General features: G+C 49.6%; 1 protein-coding gene and 1 long non-coding RNA gene across 3 annotated transcripts in view; one reads left to right on the top strand and one right to left on the bottom strand.

The window, feature by feature from the left end:
* NFASC (neurofascin) overlaps window positions 1-19,821 on the top strand; it is a 172,876-nt gene that overhangs the window by 14,799 nt on the left and 138,256 nt on the right. The gene's annotated exons all lie outside the window — the stretch shown is intronic.
* Window positions 5,132-8,836, bottom strand: LOC119234241 (uncharacterized). The gene is made up of 3 exons (XR_005122561.2): window positions 8,685-8,836; window positions 7,484-7,614; window positions 5,132-6,280 (listed from the first exon to the last, which is right to left on the bottom strand). It is a non-coding gene; the product is annotated as an uncharacterized LOC119234241 (long non-coding RNA).

The following is a 19,821-nucleotide window of genomic DNA, read 5'->3' as shown; positions in this document are numbered from 1 at the left end:
AAGATATTCTGCTGGCTCACACTCTTTCTGCTCCATGCCTTGGTCTGCTGTCTCCTCCATCTCCCCTCCCCAGGTTTGTTTGTCTCAGTTCCTGCTGTGGTATTCCCCAGTGCACGCAGCTGGTATTAGAGGTAGCACTTCAAGAGGAAGGATCCAGACTCAGCCCCCAGGGTTCAGAGCCAGTTTTCTGCTCTCCAGTTGTGTGATCTTTGGCAAAGGACATAACTGTGAGCTGGCCAGTTAAATAGTGCTGACCCTACAAGGGGCCGTGGGGTCTGATTAGGTCTCGTGCAGGAACCCCTCACACAGGATCTGGCAAATGGGAAGTGGCAGGTGAGTTTCCCCGCTCCCCTACCTCCCCTCCTCACGCCCTGCCTCCTGCACACTGACGACCTTGGTGAGTGCTCAGGAAATGCTTCTGAGCCTTGAATAATATGTTCAGCACTGTGAGAGTTAAAGTTGAAAAGAAGAGACACTTTGCCCTCCAAAGCCATGTGTTCGGGGTGAGGAGACACAGCAGGCACCCCTGGATGGCCCAGATCACTTAACTACATGAATAAAGGAATGCAAGTGGCTGTCCAGACCTAAGCACTCTTTTAGTTTCGGGGAGAGAGTCCAGTGTGACCTGTTGTAGACTAGGATAGGAAAGGCTTTGAGGACATTCATTAATAGACCAAACTTTAGAAGGTGCTCCTGAAAAGCCCATTGGGGCGTCTCCTCAGGGAAGGGGTGCAGGTCTGGAGAAATGGCCAGTCCAGTTATCCTCAAATCCTGATTTCCTAATTTCATGCTGGCCACACCCACAGGGGAAAAGAATGGGGGGAAGGGGAGAAAGAGATGACTTTTCTGAGCCTCAGAGAGGGTGAGAAGCCAGATCGGGAGGTTTTGACCTCAGCAGAACAGAGGTTAGGTGAGACGCACATCTCGGGAAGGCTTGTGGATCCACCGCTCACAATAAAGTACTTTGGTCACCAGGTCTTGCCTCCTCAGGTTCAGTTTTATCCTTGCCCTGCCCCTGGCCACCCTTCCTTAATGCACTGAGCTGATACATTGCTTCCACGGTGGAGGGAGGAAACCGAAGCAGGGGGCTGGGTGACCACTTGAGGGAGCAGGACAGAATCCAGTCAGGTGTCCCCCTCCCCACTCTTGGCCTGTGCATCCCAACGTTGCTTGTGCATCTCCCGGGCTTCTGCTACTCAAGTCTCAGCGGGTCTGCAGCACGAGGCAGCCTTGGATGCCTAAGTTGGGGGTGGCGGGCAGTCCAACCAACACAAGACTCCTCCAGGCCAGGCCACTCTGGCGCAAAACACCATGTGACCCCTGCACCCTCCCAGCTCTGGCCGGGCTCCCAGGCCTGGTCTCAGCAGCCACGGGACTTGGTGGCCAGGCCTGGGAAGAGCCCATTGTCTTCGCACACCACCGCTGGCTCTGGGGCTGCTGCCTGGTTTACTTGTTCGTTTTGTGTTTGTTTTGTGTGGGCTGCTCTAAGCCCTGGACTCAGCTGCAGCTGGGCAGCTGGCACCTGCTCAACCTTGCCCAAGCCTATCCTAGACTCCTGCATAGTACTGATGGGAGACTGGGGTGTGTGCACATGAGATGAAAAGCTTCCTGAAAAAGTAGACCTTTCTCCCCGGGGCTGGTTCTGGTTTGCGAGAACTCAGGGCAGGCGTGTGCGCTGCTTCTCGAAGCCCCTGTGGCTTCCATCTTGCAGACGTGTGTAAGGCAGCCATGGTTATCAGACCGAGCACCCATGGAGGACAGGAGGTGTGCTGTGGCTCTGGGCTGAGTGGACTGTGATTGCCCACCCTGGCTGTTGATGTAGCAGCAGCAGCAGCAGCAATAAGAATGAGGTTGGAATAAGGGCAGCTCCTCAGACTTACTGTGTGCACGGGCTTCTGAATGCTGGCGTCTCACCCTGCCCTCCGCTCACTTATTTGCAGCAACTTTGTTTTAATGGGCGAGGAAAGGGAAGCACTGGGAGCTTGAGTGGCTTTCTCTTGCCATTACTTAGCCAGTGGCTAGAGCTTCATTTCAAATCGTTCTGATTCCACCGGATTGCGCACGCGCCCTCTGCCACCTGAATGCTGAGAAGAGCCTTCCTACCCAGAAGGACTATGATTCCCTGACCTACACCCTGTTCCCTCCCGCTCCTGTGAGAAAAAGCGCGGGTAAGCCCAGCTGACGGAGCCCTTGGCTGTGAGGAAGTCTGGTAGCTCATAGATCGTAGGAGTCTGCGCTTGGGGAGGCTGTGGGAGTAGTCCTGTCAGCTCCCTCCTTTTGCACAGGAGGCAGTGAAGCCCTTGGAAGGGCCTCATGTAATGGCCAGGCCAGGAGAACCCAGCCTTGGGCTCCTAGCCCAGGGCTCTTATACTGCCCTCTGTGTGCAGATTGACTTCCGTTCCCCAGGCACCTCCACCACCCACCCGAGATGCCAGTGTGAGATGGGGAGGCGGGGCCAGGCCTTGTGCCATGGGGCAGCAGACTTGCTTACCTGGGGCTTCCTGGGCAGTGTGCTGTCCCAGCTGGCTCCTTATGTCTCCTCTCCGTTGCTGTGCTTGGGAAGTCCGGGGCGCTAGGGGCCTCGATTCTGCTGCCACTCCCTCCCCCTTTCTTCCTTTTGTTTTGATAAATTTTATTAAAGTAAAACCTGCTTACAGAGAAGTACACAAATCCATCCCTTTTTATTTCTTAATTGTTATTTTTCTGGTTATAAAGGCAAAAGTTATAAAATCTGAAAACAAAACTCTTGGATCTCTTGGAACTAACCATCATAAAGATCTGATGTTTCTCTCTTACTAATTGGAGAGTTACTACTAGAAGCTGCTGTTGGGGCAGAGGAGGAGGGTCCCTGAGGGCGTGTTGCTTCTTTGCAGGATGTGTCACTGCTGATCCAGTGTCTGATCTTCACTGTCAACTTAGAAACATGATCACTTCTGCCCCAGCTGCTGATAAGGCAGATCACCAGTGATAACACTGCATACCATTACTTATTGAACAGCCTGCATTGTTCAAAATACAAGTCAGGCCATCAGGACCCATCAGGACGATATCCTAGAGTGCTTGGGGCAGGCGTCCCCAGGGAGGCCATTTGGCTGGGTAAATGCTGTGTGTTGACACACTGAATTGGTGTCTGCCTCCAGCCTCCTTTTCATAGGCTTCTGGGCCTATGAACAAGTGGGCCACTGCATAGAAGGATATGGCCCCATTCTTGGGCTTGTCAGCCTGGTCATTCATGTCTGAGGTTTCATACTGGGATCAGCGTCCACTGGGCGTTGAGCTACTTTACGTGAAGAGCTGGAAAGAGCGCCCAGTGCTGGGACGCCCCTGGAATGGGTCGACACTGACCTTGTCATCTTGTTACCCAGTCAGGGCTGCAAGGGACTTAAGGACAGGCCAGTGTGAGTCTCATCAGAGTCCTCTAGAGGGGCTGTTATGACACAGGCCCCACCCCACAGTTTTTGAGGCCTGGAGTGGCACCCACAACTTTGCATTTGTGACAAGCTCCTAGGTGATGCTGCTGCTGCGTGGCCAGGCCCACATTTGGAGGACCATGCATCTAACTCATTTACTTTCACAAGCGGGGGCCTGCTGTGGTCTGAATGCTTGTGCTCCCCTGAAATATGTGTCAGAAACCTAATGCTGCAGGTGATGTGTTGGGAGGCAGGGCACTTGGGAGGCCATTAAGTCCCAAGACAAAGCCCTGGTGAATGGGATTAAGCCTCTTATAAAAGAGACCCCAGAGGGCTAGCTTGCCTGTTTCACACAGTGAGAAGGGGTCTGTCTGCAACCCAGAAAAAAATGCAGGCACCCTGATCTTGGACTCCCAGCCTCTAGAACTATGAAAAATAAATGCTTGCTGTTCATTAGCCAACTGGTTTAGGGTTTTAGCAGCTTTAACAGGTGAGGGCCTTGAAGGTTGAACAAACTCCTTTCCCAGGGGCCTCCCTGGTGGCGCAGCGGTTGAGTGCTGGGTTGCGAAGCTGCCCGCAGCCTCTGCGGCGCCGGTTCGATCCCCGGCTGCTCCCCGGCCACCAGAGGAGGGTCCCACATGGCGCGCAGACCTCTCCTGCCGCCCGCTGCTCCCCTCAGCAGTGTACTTCGGTCCTTCTGCCTGCTCTGCTCCCCGCTCTGGCTCTAGTGAATTCTCTCACCCTCCTGTGCTTCTGACTGTACCCAGTGCATGTATAAACGAAACAAACGAACAAACAAACAAATAAATAAATAAAACATGCCTCTATAAAAAAAAAAAAAAAAAAACTCCTTTCCCAGCCCTTGATTTTAAACTACTAGGCTCCTCAAATGGCTGGTAATGGCATCTGACTTCATTTCTGTTTTTAATCCATCAGTTAATATCTTTATTCCATTTCCACCCCCCCAATATAAAACAGATGGGGCTCTCCTAGCACCCGAGGTGTGGGGAGTTGGAGGTCAGGTGTGGGTCATCTTATTTGCTGAACATTGCCATTGGCGGTGCTGTTTTGCCCTCGTGGTTTTAATTTGCTTTTCTCCTTAACCATCGATTGCTTAGTGTGTCCTTAATGAACCATCAGTGGAGACAGGAAACATATGGAACTTCATAGTATCAGTGGGAAGCGCAATAATAATAATAAATTCCACCAATTTGCCTAAAGGTGCTGGTTACCAGATTGGAGACACTTGACCAGAGTTTTTATATAGCACTTCAAGATGTTTCCAATCCTCACAAAAAGTGATAATTATATCTAAAGTGGATTTTCATTCCCTGGGAATAAATACTCCACACCTATAACAGAAGTACATGTAAATCAGCCTGAAAGCTTCTCTCTTTTAGAAACAAAATTTAAAACAAAGTACCTAGGATAGAATTTCCAACTTCAGGATGTGAGAACAGCTTTTTACTATTTTTAAACCTTAATATTTGATTAAATTACCATAATGTAATTTGATCCCCAAGTCTGACATGATATATGACATTTAAAAAATGTGTTAACAAGTCATCCTTGTTCTTATCTAATTAATCCGAACTAAATTGGACAGTGTGTGTACTTGCTAATTGGAGGGGGGAGTTGAATTTGTGCATATAATATTACTAAAGATTGTATTAAACTACACTTTATAAAAACTTTAATAGTAAATAGACATAGCATAATTTTAAACTTAAGAGTGTGCAAAAATAACCAGCTTTTACATTTCGTGGAGTGATTACAGGATAGAAGGTGGGAAGCACTGGGGAGAATCATCTCTTGAGTTCTCGTGGCTCTGAGACACTCGGGTGGGGCAGGGCCCAGAAGCCACGGTGAAGACATGTAATAGGTCCACCGAGAGTGGGGGACACAGTGTGCCCCTTTATTGTTGGAAATAGGATTAGGCTGCTCTCTGAGAGTTTAGATTTCAGAACTGCAATCAGAACAGCTCCCGGCCTGGCCCTAGGACTCTGGAACATGGCTCTTCAGTGGCATCAGGATTTTAGTTACGTGCCTTGTGGGAGCGGTAACAAGCTTTGGAAAAGGCACTGGTGTCCTTGGACTTGGCTCAGGACACACCTGAGGTCTACCCGGCCCACAGCCTTTTGTGCTGTCCATGCTGCCTCCATGCCACTGCTTCCGCCTGGCCTGCCGCTTTGTAGGCATGTTAATAACAGGAGAGCCGTGCCCCGGGAAGCCCACCCCCAGGTAGTCCACAACCCTCATTTGGTTCAGGAATGATCTACTGGATGTCATTTTGCACAGATTATCCTCCCTAATTTTCCTTTTGTTGAGACTGAAAAAAAAAAATGTTTTTATGCCTTTATTAAAAGTGGGGCGCTCCAAATGCATTCAGGCTCAGGAAGGCTGTCTTGGACATGGATATTTGCTGCAGATATTTGAGAATTGTTTTTAGTTCCCGTAATCCCATTAGTTTGTATTTTTGTCTGTTAATCCTTTTCAGCTTCTGTCATTTCCTGTGTGAGCTTGTCCCATGGGCCCAGAGGTGCGGCTGGTCTCCTGGAACCCAAGTCTGTGGCCTTTTTTTTTGCATCTCTCTGTACCCATGACTCAGGAAGTGACTCCCATGATTTTGGGGTGCAGTTAAGATGCAACCAGATGAAGCATAGGTTTTGTAACCCCGAGCCAGTCCTTTGTGTTCTGTTCTTGTCAAGGGAAGACATTCGCCTTGTGCGTATGTTGTGAACACAGCTGTTCACGCAGTCCAGACCGCCTGGTAGGCGTCAAACCCTTGCCAGCCCCGCCATGTCTCTCTGACAAGTTGAAAGAAGCCTCCATGCTCCTGGCTTCCCACTTGGTGGGTGAGGAAGGGCTCCCTGTGAGGGTGTGAATGAGTTTCTCAGTTGGGCTTCTCAGAACACACCTTTTCTGCCTGCTGCTCCCCATCAGGGTCAAGTAGGCTCACCCCTGGGTCTCTGCTGGCAGACGCACCTGCCTAAGGGGGGTGTGAGGGGCTGGGGAGGGGTGGGCCACGGAGAACTGATTGTTTTTTTTCTGCTTACCCTGGGGAGCAGGTGGTGAGTGTTGGGGGGGGGGTGTCCATGCAAACTTCCTGTCTCTTGAGCCCGGACACAGGCTAGCTGCACAGCTCCGCAGTTAGAGGCCTGCTGATTGCCCGAGGCTGCCCATCCCCACACCTGCTGCCTTCTCTCAGACCTGTTCATGTTCTCCATAAGAGCTGAACTCCTTGGGGCGATATCTCCTTCCCTCAGACCTGTTCATGTTCTCCATAAGAGCTGAACTCCTTGGGGCGTTATCTCCTTCCCTGTTCATCGTGTTCCTTGGGTAACAGGCTCACGGAGAAGGGACCAGGTAGTAGGGCCTTCACCTAGCCTTTTTAGCTGACTCGGCACAGCCATTGCCTGTCTTGGTGGCAGGGCCAGCTCAGCCCCTGGGAGCTTGGCCCCAGACAGTGCAGCTGACTGGGCTCCTCCCCCTACCCCAGGACCCTGGAAACCCTCTGCCTGACCTAATTACCTGCAGTGAGGCCAGCGCACTCCTCCCAGCAGCTGGTGTTGGAGGAGGGAGGGGATCCCTGACAGGTGGGTGTGGGCCACCCGGGATTAACCCTTTGGTTGCTGCCTCCTTTCACTTTGCCACCTTGAGGGGGTGAGCTCAGGCTGGTCTGCCCTCTCCTAGGTATTCATTCCTCCCTGGGACATGCAGAATGGCAGCCCTAGCCTAGCACAGATCTGCTGCCCAGACAGCTCTGCTTCTCCCTCTCGGCCAGGGTGGGGCATCAGGAGATGGTGTATTCAGCCAGAGCCCTTGTCTTTGCTCCCCTAGAGTCCCCCCACCCCCAAAACTGGCAAGGGCTCTTTGGTCCTTTGGGGAGTCCTTAGCGAGAAGCAATTTGAACTGGCCCCTCCCCAGGCCCCGTGGGCTCACAGCTGCTCTTCCAGACCCACCGCCCTCAGAGACAGGAGCCTGGAGGGTGCTGAGCATGGCAGAGGCTGAGCGTGCGCTTCATGAATGGTGTCTCCATTGTCTTGTGACTTGACAGTGTGCGTGTCTTTTACCTGCAGGGCCTCCTTTGAATGTTCTTACAGCATGCGGTGTCCTCTGTCATCTTAATGCAACAAGCTTTACACGTGCAGGGAAGGATCCAAGAGCACCAGTCTATGCTCAGATGTGTTTGAGTGCAGGGAACCTGTAGACAGAAGTGAGGTTAGGAAGGAGGGGTGCTGCCGTGGACTGGAGTCGTTGGGGAAGGCTTCATGGAGGGCAGGCTTTGAGCTGGGTCGTAGAAGATGAACAATATTTTGAGACATGGAGAAAAAAGGGGAGAAAACTACAGGGATAAGGAGGCATAGGAAGAGGCCACAGTGAGGGGATCTCCCTGCAGGAGGCCAGGAGACTGAGGGGTACCTATTGTGAAGGTCCAACTCAACCTTCCTTTGGACCCGCTCCCCCAACCTCTGCTGCTGGAGAGGGGGGCCCAGCCTGTCCATGCTTCCAGCCCCACCCCTGTGACTCCCTGAATCCCTGCTTGTAGAGATGGTGGCCATCCAGCAGATATTTTGGGATCCTCCCAATGTAACTGGAATTGGACATGAAAAATTTTAAGGAGGGAGAGGCAGAAGGAAAATATCTGTGTTGGGTTCTTTATATATTAGCCTCTTTACCCTTAAAATGCCCCTATGAGGTCGTCATTAACTCAACTCCCTGTTATATGAGTGGAAACTGAGACCCTTGTCATGGCTCAGTTTGGCTCTAATGAGCTAACACTCCTGTGGTGAGGCTTCCTGCTTTTAATAAGAATAAAAGATATGACCTTTGCCCTTAAGAGCTTATAATCCAGTTGGAAGAATTGGCTAAAAATTCTAATAAAATCCCTAGAAGTGCTCGGCAACAAAGTGAGGAAAAGGTGAATCTACAGATGGAAAATGTTAGGAGTGGGGTCTCAAGGGGGCGCCGCTGTCAGCCCTTGTCACAGACAGAGCTTCACAGATGAAGCTGGACTTGGAGGCCAACTGTGAGGGGCAGATGGACCGTCCTGAGGGAGATGGTCATGGGGAGGTGCAGGGGTGTGTGGGTAACTGTCCAACATGCACAGAGGAGGACTGGCATGCTCCTCCATGGACCTAGTGCTTAACTGAAAAAAAAAAATATATATATATATAGCTTATTAAGGTGAAATCCATATGCCATAAAGTTAATCACTATAAAGCGAACGATTTAGGGATAGTTAGTAGATCCACAATATTGTGCGGCACCCACCTCTCTCTTAAATTTTTCCATGACTCCTGAAACCCCCCATACTCCTTGAACAATCACTCTCCATGCCCCCTTCCTGGGCAGCCATCAGTCTGCTTTCCGTCTGTTTGGATTTCTGGGTAGCTTATCTGAAGCCATCCCACAGGACATGGCCTCTCTCGTGTTGGGCTCTCTGTGGGGTAAATGAAGACTGATTAGGCTTTTATGCCTCAGGCCTCTGGCTATCACCTGTGGTCTTGATTGTGCTAATGCGGTGGGCAATTGGGAACGTGGGCGCAGGGTACGTGTGCCTGACTGTGGACACCTGGAGTATGGTGTAGGCATGTGTAAGTGGGCACACCTGATCCTGGAGGCTGTGGTTAGGAGGGCAGCGTCACTCAGAGAATGGCTCCTGTGGAGTAGCTGCAAGGGAAAGAGACCATGGGAGAACACCAGGATGAGCCCAAATATTTAGAAGTAAATATTTGCCAGGGGCCAGGAGGCCTCTGTGCCTTGCCAGCCTGCAGGTTGCCCTACAGCCATTGGTGTTGAAATAGTATTGAAGTATGAAAAGCCACTGAGTGCTCCAGGACTCTCCTTTATCCGTCTGCCCAGATCGATAGAGAACCTGTCCTGTGCTCTCCCACCTGCTTGCTCAGGCCACGCCGGGGCTCGTGTCTGGCCTTCATTCCTTCCTGTGGCTGCATGTGGCCCTGCTGTCATGTGTGCCAAGGTTTGCTGTCCGCCACAGTGCATTGATTGCCTGGGGTTGGATCCATGTTTGGCTTTGGTGATTATTGCTTCTGTGAAAGTGTGTGTCCTCAAGGGTTGTGTGCAGTTCTTTTGGGTGAATACCCAGGTGGAAGTGGGCATATGTTGTCCTTGTTGGAGGAACCACCAACCTGTTTGCCTGGTGGCTGCTCTGTTTACCTTTACATTCCCACCAGCGCTGCTCTAGGCTTTGTTCTCTACGTGCGCACCCCCCGCCCCCCCCCCCGCCCCCGCTCTGGACTCAAAGCAGCAGGTGCTGCCAATTTCTCAGAGTACCCTTTGTCCCACTCACCTGGGCTGGGACCTTGGTGCATACAGGTTCTGCCCTCAGTCAGTCCTGCGTTCTCTCAGGCTGGGGACTGACCCCTGAGCCTGACTCTACTGTGGCATCCAGAGTGGGGAACACTTGCCTGCCCAGGCCTCTCACTTGCCCTCTGTCTTCCTTGCTTTGGGTCCGCAGCCCTCAGACATCTCTGGCTCTGCCGCTGAGATGATTTCAGTCTGTTTAGGCACCTCCATACACAGCTGGTTTTAAGGGGGTCCTACTTGGGTGGTGTGTTAGTTTTTAAGGACTGCATAGTAAGTGGCTCAAACAGAAACTTGGTTTCTCGCAGTTCTGGAGGCTCAAAGCCGAAGATCTGGGCTGGCAGGGCAGGTTTTCTCTGGGGCCTCTATCCTGGCCTGGATGCCCCTCCTTGTCCTCCCTCATCTCCTTTCTATGATGTCTGTGCCTGGCAGACCTGTCCCAGCTTCCTCATTTTGCTTTAATTGCCCTGTCTCCAAATTCAGTCACATTCTGAGGTGCTGGTGCTTAGGGCTCCAATGTATGAGTTTTAGGGGATACAGTACAGCCCCGTAGGGTAGTAAATGTTTGCCAGTCTTTTCTGCCCTCCCGCCATTAGGATTGATGATGGATCTGCGGTCCTGAATGCATGCCTGATGGCGGGCACCTGGAGTAGGGTGTGGGCATAGGTAGATGGGATTCACCTGGGCAGCAAAGGTGTGTGGAGGCCGAGAGGCTGGGGTGGGCACTTGGGGGGGCCTTGGGATTCCTCTGGGTCCTGTTGGTGTCAGAGTGACCGTTTCAGGCAGTTACGGAACAGGTGGAGGACAGGGTATAATGGTGGCAGTGGAGAGGGCACTGGGGCCTTTGAGGAGGTGGGAAAGCAGTGTCCGTGATCAATAATTTATTCCTAGATACCACGCAGGAGGGCGTCGTCATGGTAACAGTTGCCTCTCAGAACTGCCTCTCCTGCTCTGCTCTCGCCCCCTCCTCCCTCCGCCCCTCATTTTTCTTGTGTGTCTCAGGAGTCTCCCTGTGGCGTGGAGCCTGTCTGTGCCTGGGACGACACCGCTCTGCCTGCTCAGTGTGGGGACTCTGGGGGGGTAACAGCTGCAGCAGCTCCGTCCCTGCCCCCATGTGCACATGACCAGGACTTTAATTGACTCCTTTCTCTGGAAAGACCCTCCAGGGCCACCTCACTGGCTTTCCCACACCAGGCCTTTGCCTGAGCTCAGGCTCTCAGCTCTGCTTTCCCTCACAGTCTGTCTGCACCCTTCCCTTCCCCAAGCAGATTCCTTCTTTGACTGCAGCCACACTGGGTGCCTGTCTGAGAGAAGGCCCCTCCAGCAGGGTGACAGGGCGGGGCCACCCCTGTCTTAACCCAGGGTGAATCATCCCTGCCCCTGCCCTTCATTCCTGCCTCCTGGCCTCAGTGGACTGGAAGACCAGTCTGTGCTCGGCACTATCTATAAACTCCAGTGTGCCACACAGTAGGTACCCAGAAAATGTTTGTGCCATGTTGTGGGGTGAATGAAGGGAGGCCTTGGACGATGACTGAGTCAGGAGCAGGCCCCTACATGGGTCTCTCTCCCAGTTTTTCCCATAGGCTGGGTTTTAGTTCAATAGCTGCACTGAGCCTCAGCCATTGAGGGTTTTAAAGTTATTTTTCATACACATTACAATTCACTGCTCCCCTGATTCACTGGCTGTCACAACTAATAAGGGATCTGGGTCTGTAATAACCATTTAAGACTTAATGTTATTAGTCTTGTAATTGCTGCTAAGGGTCTTGTCTGCTCTCTGAATTTATAAATCCTCACACACAAAGATTAGGGAAACATATCCCTGAGCTGGAGGCTGCCAAGGGGGCTGGGTGGCTGGAGACCAGCCTTAGCTGCCTGCCTGGTATGTGTTTCCTGATAAAACCTCAAGCAGGGGATGCAGAGATGCCTGGGGAGCATCTGTGAGCACCCTTGGGAACTGGGGAGGGGAGGGGAGGGTGCCCCGCAGAGCTGTGTGGCCCTAGCTGCCCTCAAGACAAGCGGCTGCTGGTGAGAGCTGCAGGCAGAGATTAGAGTTGGCAGGAAAACCAGCTGTATTGGAATTGTCCTCCTTTGGCTCTGTCCTAGGAAACATCCTTGCTTTTCTCTCTTCCACACGTGCTCTCTGGAGTGCTTGCTGACACATCAATCAAGGCCGCAGGGCCTTGGTGTGGTGAAGGCCAGCACGAGGAGGCGTGGCCATCGGCTGTGGGTCAAGGCCTGCGGCCGCCCTTTCTCCCTCTTTGGGAAACTGCATTACGTTGCTTCACTTTCACGAAAAGACCAACATGTTTTCACTAACTGAAGGAAATCCTAAGATGATTTTTGCTTTTACAACAAAAGGCAAAATGAAAGAAGTGATCAGCCATGGTTTTGTGGCAGCCATTCTAGGGGCAGGGGGCCCTGAAACAGTGCAGCCCCACAAGCGCCTTCCCAGGGCCTACTTTAGGCTATGACTTACCCTGTCATTCCTGCTTTTGTTACATGTAGGTGTTATTTTAGGTTTTGTGTGTTATTTGAAATAACTTGGTAGCTTAAGTTCTGGGAACTTTAAAAATGTTTTCCATGTAAATTGTTTTTATGCTTTATATCATTTTGACTTCTGAGAGGTTTCATAGGGATGCCCTGCCTTTAGACTGCAGGGGAGTCTGTAAGTAGAATCATATAACAGATGGCCCTTGGTTTGGCTTCTTTCACAAAAGAAGGTTTTCAAGGTTCATCCATGTTCAGCAAGAATTGTTATGGCTTTTTCATATTTCACTGTGTATATGCCATGCTTGGCTTTTCCTTTTGTCTGTTGAAGGCCATATGGCTTATTTCTTGTGAACATGAGTGGACAGGTTTTTCTTTGAATATCTACTTTCCATCCTTTTAATGTATATACCTGTGAGTGGGATTTCAGTGTGTAACTTACGGAGGAATTGTGAGACTTGGCTCACTTCCTTATACATGCCAGTCTCTGCTTTGGAGAAAGGGGCAGCCTGCCCCCTGTGCTCCTCCAGGCTGTGACATTTGGGAAGTTTCTAGTTCCTAGCCCCTGGGCAAGGCACAGTGATGTGTGTGTGGACACAAGGGAATTAGTGGTGACAGTGGAGCAAGTTTTTTTTTTTTTTTGCAAGTTTTTATTTTATATATTTTTTACATCATTCTTCATTTTTATGCAATGTATACTTTCCCATAATGGTTTCTAACAGTAGAACCAGGTCTTACCCACTCACACAGCTGTCCTGTCCTCCAACGCTGCACCCTTGGGGACTGCATATTTGCTCCTGTGATGGAACCCGATGGAACTGGTGCTCAGAATCTTGTTGGGCCTCTTCATAGATCTTTCCTTAATAATCACTCTTTGCTTTTGATCCTGACTGATATTCCCAACTGCATCACCTGCTATCTTTCCCATTCTTGGCCCTATCTTTCAACTTAAAAAGTAAAATCACATCTACTCTCATAGGATAAAAATTTGCTGCCAGGGGGCCCATCAAAAGGATATGCTACAGGCTTTGAAAGCAGTTCCGAAAGAAGCTTCAGCTGTGAGCTCAGCAGGGGCAGGCACATGGTTGGAATATGTACATAGCCTCCAGGGGACTCCTTTGAAGGAGACAACATTCATTTAAATATAAAATTGTGGTATATTCATTTAAAGAATCAATCAGAAAGGGTACAATAAAAAGACAATTGAATAGTTGTTAAATTTTATACACCTCCAGGAAATCCAAGAAAAAATATATATTTTAGAAGTTTTAGGGAGATGAGATCCAAGATATAACCTGGGAGTATGTGGGATACACAGAATTATATTGCCCATCTGCTGGAGACAAGAGGGTTAGCGGGGATCCTGACACTTTGAACAAGCATCCCCATCATCATCGGGAGAGTGGGACAGGTAGGTTACTCTAGCTGTCATTCTGATCTGCCCAGAACATTCATTTTGCTTGTTCTTTCTTTGGGGACAATGTGAAGAAAAGGGACACTGGTTAGACATACAGGTGAACTGGTGCCTTGGTAAGTTGTTTTCAAAATTTGAAATATGGGCCTCCCTGGTGGCTCAGGGATTAAAGTCTCAGCACTGTCAAGCTATCACCAGCCACTGCAGCATGAGATCGATCCCCTGCCAGGGAACTGACCCACATGGCACAGTAGACCTCTCCTGTATCACCCGCTGCTCCCCTCAGCAGTGTTTTTCAGTAGATCTACCTCTTCTGCTCCCCACTCTGTCTCTGGTGAATCCTCTCACCCCCTCATCTCTGGCCTACACTCCAGTTCTTGTATGCATAAATAAAATAAATTTTTTAAAGAAAAATAAAATTTGAAATAACCTATCTCTTGGTATGCCTGGACAACCCAGGCTTATTTAAAAGCTTGTTGTTCCATTGTATAGCTATACCACATTTTGTTTATCCATTCAGTCAGTTGATGGACACTTAGCTGCTTTTACCTTTTAGTTATTGTAATGATGCAGTGAGCACTGATGTATAGGTATCTGTTTGAGTTTCAGTTTTCCTTTCTTTTGGGTAGAAATCTCTGGATCATATGTCATATGTAATTCTCTGACTATTTGGGTAACTGTGCTGTTTTCCATAGTAGGTTTACATTTTAGATTCCCGTCAGCAGTATAGGATGGTTCCACTTCACCACATCCTTACCAACGTCTGTTATTTTCCATATGCTGACTGGACTTGCAGGCATTAAGTGGTATCTTATACAGTTTTGATTTTTATCTTCCTAATCTTTGGTAATGTTGAGCATCGTTTTTATTTACTACTTACAAAATGCCATTTGTATATCCTCTTAGAAGAAATGTCCATTCAAATCTTTTGCCTGTTTTAAAATTGGGTTATTTCTTTTTGTTGTTGAGTTTTAGGAATTCTTTATTCTGGATAGTAAACTCTTATGAGTCATTTGCCAGTGTTTTTTCCCATTCTACATTTTCTTGATAATGTGCTTTGATATACATAAGCTTTAAATCTTAATGCAGTCCAATTGATCTGTTTTTTTCTTTGGTTGTTTATGCTTATGGTATCACATCTAAGAATTTATTACCAAACCCAAGGTCATGAAGATTTACCTCTACTTTTCTTCTAAAAGTTTTATGTTTTTAACTGTTATATTTAGGCCATTGATTGTTCTGTCTTTAGTTAATTTATCTTATGGTGTGAGGTAGGGGTCCAGCTTCCTTGTATAAATCCTTTGCTTATGTAATTCCAGTTGCCATACCGCCCATTGTTGAAGAATCTGATCTTTCCCATTGGGTGGATTTGGCACTTTTGTCACAAGTCAATTGGTCATACATGTATGACTATATCTCTGGACTCTCATTCTATTCCATCGGTCTTTATGTCTTTTCTTATGGCAATACCACATCTATTTGACTACTATAGTTTTATAGTAAGTTTTGAAATTGGAAAATGTGCACCTCTGGTGTGTTCTTCTTTTCTAAAATTGTCTTAGCTACTTAGGTCCTGTTGCAATTTTATATGTATTTAAATAGAATCATTCTTGAATATGTCCTTTTATGGATATAAGTACCTATTTCTATTGGGTGAATATGTAGAGATAGAAATACTGGGCCACAGGATATGAGCATGCTTGGCTTTAGTACACACTGTCCAAGAGTTTTCCAAAGTGATTGTACCAATTTATTCCTATACCAGCAGTGTCTCTTTCCAATTGTACCATATTTTTATCAACATTGATAATGTCAATTCTCCAGAAGAATTTTAGTCTATCTGGCAGATAGCTCCAAAATAATGAGTCAAATGCTGCTATGTTCTTCAGGGGTGGTATCAGCATCCACATCTTTGTTTAGGGGATCACACTTTGGTACCAGACGTTGGAGAGCTCTGCTTGTTCCTGCCCTGGCGGCAGCAGCCAGGGCCAGCCTTGGGGACTGCTGATCTGGCTGGTAGCTGGGCTGCATCTTCCCAACCCAGAAGCTCTACCTTCCAGAGAGAACCTTGGGATCTGGATTGTGTGTGGGGGGTTGCTAAAGGAAAATCGGTAACTGGAATGCATCCTGACTGCGTCAGATGGCCTTGTGAATTCCAATGTGGATTGAACTTTGTTGCTGTGCCCAGCTCCTGAGAGAGGCCAGTTCATATGGAACTGTGCTTCATGAGATAAGAAAGCTGGCAGCTGTCTCGATTGACCTTGGGCATTTGCTCCTTCAGACACAAAGCCTAAGTCCAGGGTGGTTAAATTGCTTTTCCCTGCCCTAGAGCTCATCAGGGCTGGAGCCGCTCAGGCCTGTGGCTTGTATGTGCCCAGCTCTAAAGGCCCTGAGGTAATGAATGTTCTTTCCACACTCAGCTTGCTGGGTAGCTGAACTCAAACATTTACTGCAGGTCTCTGTGTGTCAACATTGAACTAGGCACTTGGAAGCTGCAAAAGATAAAGTCCTTGACTATAAATTAGTCATCAGCTAGTAGGGGAGGAAATGCTTACATCATTGCAGTGAAGGAAGAACGGAGTTTCTGCTTAGTGAGGGCTATACATAATGTGACTTGGAAGCTGGAGGGGGAAAGATCACATCCCTCCAGGCCTCCTGGAGGAGGTGGCATTGACACTGAACCTTAGAGGATGGGTAGGACTTTTTTAGGCAGAGAAGGCACAAGGGAACTCCAAGCAAAGAAAGAAAAAGAGACTTTTACACAAAGAAAGAAAAAGCGGTGGTGGAGGTGGGCTATCCTGGGCTTCTGGAGAAAAGCAAGGGTGGTGAGATTGCTAGATGCTGACAGAGTTCCCTCGACGCCAGTGTGGAGGAGGGCTGGGTTTTATTCTCAGAAACAGGAGCCCTTGTAGGGTGTGCAAGTGGAGGACTCATTCAGTGTATTCCCAGCTGGAGCGTCTGGCAGTGCAGGGAGACCTTGGGCTGTCCCACTCCGCCTGCTGCTGCTTCTCACATACAGACACAGTGTGCACACCAGGCTAGACACCAGACCCACGAGCACACGGAAAGACACAGAGCAACCAGGACAGACACACACCAAGACCAAGCACATGTCCCTGTGTCAGAACTGGACACTGCCTTTCACACACACATTGATGCCATCCTGTGAGCCCAGAGAGACACGTGTTCCCCATCACAGGTGTGTGCACTGCACATGTGTACTAGAACACCTGTAACACACCAAGACGACAGATGCCCACACACAGTGAGTCACACTAATAACGTGAGTCACGCATAGAAGACAAACAACTTCTGGGACAGAGACCCATATGTACCCCCAAGCCAGGTGGGTCGCTTGTACATGGCATTGTGCACACACACGGCAGCTCACACACGTTCCCGAGCAGTGTTCACATTCACGGTGGCAATCCTGGGGCCTGAGAGCCCTCTGCAGGGACACACAGGTACACACCTTCACACAGACTCACTAACACACAACCGTGGATGGACTCACCCACAGTCACACCACAGCCCGCAGCAGAGGGGGTTGTGGGCCCCAGGGCCTCTCTGGCTCCTCGCAGGCCAACTCTGAATAACTTTCTATTGCTGCTTCCAGTCCTGGGGGCCCTGGGCACTCGGGCTTGGGTGGGCCCTAAGAGGCACTCCCCTTCAGAGCTGGGATTCCTGGGGCTCCGCTGTCAGGTCACCCAGCTTGTCTTAAGCACTCAGACAAATGCTTCAGTACACAGGTTTCCTGTTGTAAGAGATTTCGCTTTCCGTTCCGGGAAGTGAATGCTCCCAGCTTTGAGGCCAGGCCCTGAGCCACAGTAGTTAACAGCCGGTTAACAAATAGCCTTTGAGGGCCTCAGGCTCGCACAGCCCTGAACCCTCCGTTCCTGTGGGCACCCTGGTGGCCGCGCTCTGGCCTGGGCAGCAGTCTCTCACATCATCTTCCTACTGGTCTGTTCTCGTGTGGCCGAGTAGCGGGCGGGCTTGGCACACCAGTGCTCTGAGGAGGGACTGTGGACAGCGGGGGACGGGGGGCAGGGGGGGTGTGTGTCCTGTGGGGGCGGGGGAAGCAGGTCAGGGCAGCCCTCCCTGGGCACACCAGCTGTTATTCCATCCATCTTATTGGTTGTGCTGTCCTCTGGGAACGTGACCCACATTCAGGCTGTGGGCCACAGCTCTCCCTCCACTCCCCTCCAGCTGCCGGGCTCTCCCTCTCCTCCTCCTTCACGGGGGCTTTCTCCTGGGTTGGAAAAGGGGCTGCTGCACAGGTGATGCTGAGGGACTGGCCAGCATGGCTGACTGCATGAGGAGGAAAGCCAAAACATTGGGTTGGGAGTGGGGAGGGGGCGATATGGAAAAGGGGCTACCTCTGCCTTCCCCCCACCTACTGAGGATGTACCCCTCTATTCTAGCTCTGAACCTCAAAGGTCAACCCCCTCTATTCTGGTTGTGACTTTCTCAGTTATTCTACCCACACTCACAAACCCCACTAGGCCTGTGTTCATTATAGGCCGTGGAAGCTCAGCAGCCCCTTCAGGGAAACCCCGGGGTGGGGAGACAACGTGGGGCTGGAGGGAACCAGGGCCAGCAGCCCAGCTGTTGATCTGAAGCTTAGTATGTGCAATGACGGGAAGGCTGGAGAGGATGCGGGTGCTTCCCCGGAGGAACATGGCATCGGGCCGGGGCTGCCCCGTGCTGTGTGGGGAATCGTGACCTGCTCTGGGCCCCACACATTACAAGTGCTTCTTCTTTTTTTAAAGATTTATTTATTTATACAAGAACCATGGTACAAGCCAGATGTGCGGGAGGGTGAGAGGATCCACCAGAGACAGAGTGGGGAACAGAACAGCAGATCTACTGAAATACATTGCTGAGGGGAGCAGTGGGCGAGACAGAAGAGGTCTGTTGTACCATGTGGGTAGCTCCCTGGTCTGCCGTGCCATGTGGGTAGCTCCCCGGCTGGCTGGGATCAAACCCGCATGGCAGAGGCTGCAGACAGCTTCATAGCGCTGTGCTCAACCGCCTGAGCCACCAGGGAGGCCCCCTACAAGTACTTCTTATCAACAAAAGTAATTTGTTGTCACAGAAAAACTTAGAAAATATAAATACAAAGGAAAAATGTAAATTATTCATAATTTCACTACCCAGAGATAGTCATTCTGTTTTTATGATCTGCTTTTTTCAATTTCTAAATTTTTCATATTTTAAAATATTCTATATTATTTCATGTTATTAGCTGCAACATTTCATTACTTATGATAGTAATAAGAATCTAAGCCTTAATCAACAAAAAACTATGAACCAGAGACACTCTATGGGGGTTAGGGGGCGGGAGGGGAGGGATTGGGGTCAAAATAAGGGGGTTGCAATTGTATGGGGAATATAAAAATAAAATTTATTATAAAAAAAAAAAAGAATCTGGGCCTCCCCGGTGGCGCAGCGGTTGAGCGCTGGGTTGCGAAGCTGCCCGCGGCCTCTGCGGCGCCGGTTCGATCCCCAGCTGCTCCCCGGCCACCGGAGGAGGGTCCCGCATGGCGCGCAGACCTCTCCTGCCGCCCGCTGCTCCCCTCAGCAGTGTACTTCGGTCCTTCTGCCTGCTCTGCTCCCCGCTCTGGCTCTGGTGAATTCTCTCACCCTCCCGCGCTTCTGACTGTACCCAGTGCATGTATAAACAAACAAACAAACAAACAAGCAAACAAATAAATAAATAAGCATGCCTCTATAAAAAAAAAAATTTAAAAAAAAAAAAAAAGAATCTAAGCCTTTTTTTTTAGAAGCATTTACTAATGCATCAGGCTCTGTCATTCACTAAATCTCTGTAGCCTGGGATTCATACTGTTATCCCAGTTATTCACTTAGGGAGCGTGGGGCCCCGGGGGCAAAGCACTTGCCCAAGGTAACAGCACGAGACAGAGGCAGATCTTGGACCCACATCACTGGCTTTAGAATCTTTACCTCCACACTTTGCTGCCTGACAACCAGAGACGTGCCGCGGCGTCATTGCCCCACGTGTGGCTCTTCAGGTTTCTTCTAACTTTTGGTATCATAAACAGTATTTTGATGACTACTTGTATGACTTACGTATTTTAATCATCCTTGATTATTTACTTAATATCTACTCCCAGAAATGGATTCATGGACCAAAGGAATCTCAAGACACTGAAGTGTATC

This window comes from Talpa occidentalis, unplaced genomic scaffold, assembly GCF_014898055.3.
Source record: "Talpa occidentalis isolate TD23 unplaced genomic scaffold, MPIMG_talOcc4v2.1 talOcc4.8, whole genome shotgun sequence".
Classification (NCBI taxonomy): Eukaryota; Metazoa; Chordata; class Mammalia; order Eulipotyphla; family Talpidae; genus Talpa; species Talpa occidentalis.
This window is presented reverse-complemented; position numbering and strand designations above follow the sequence as displayed.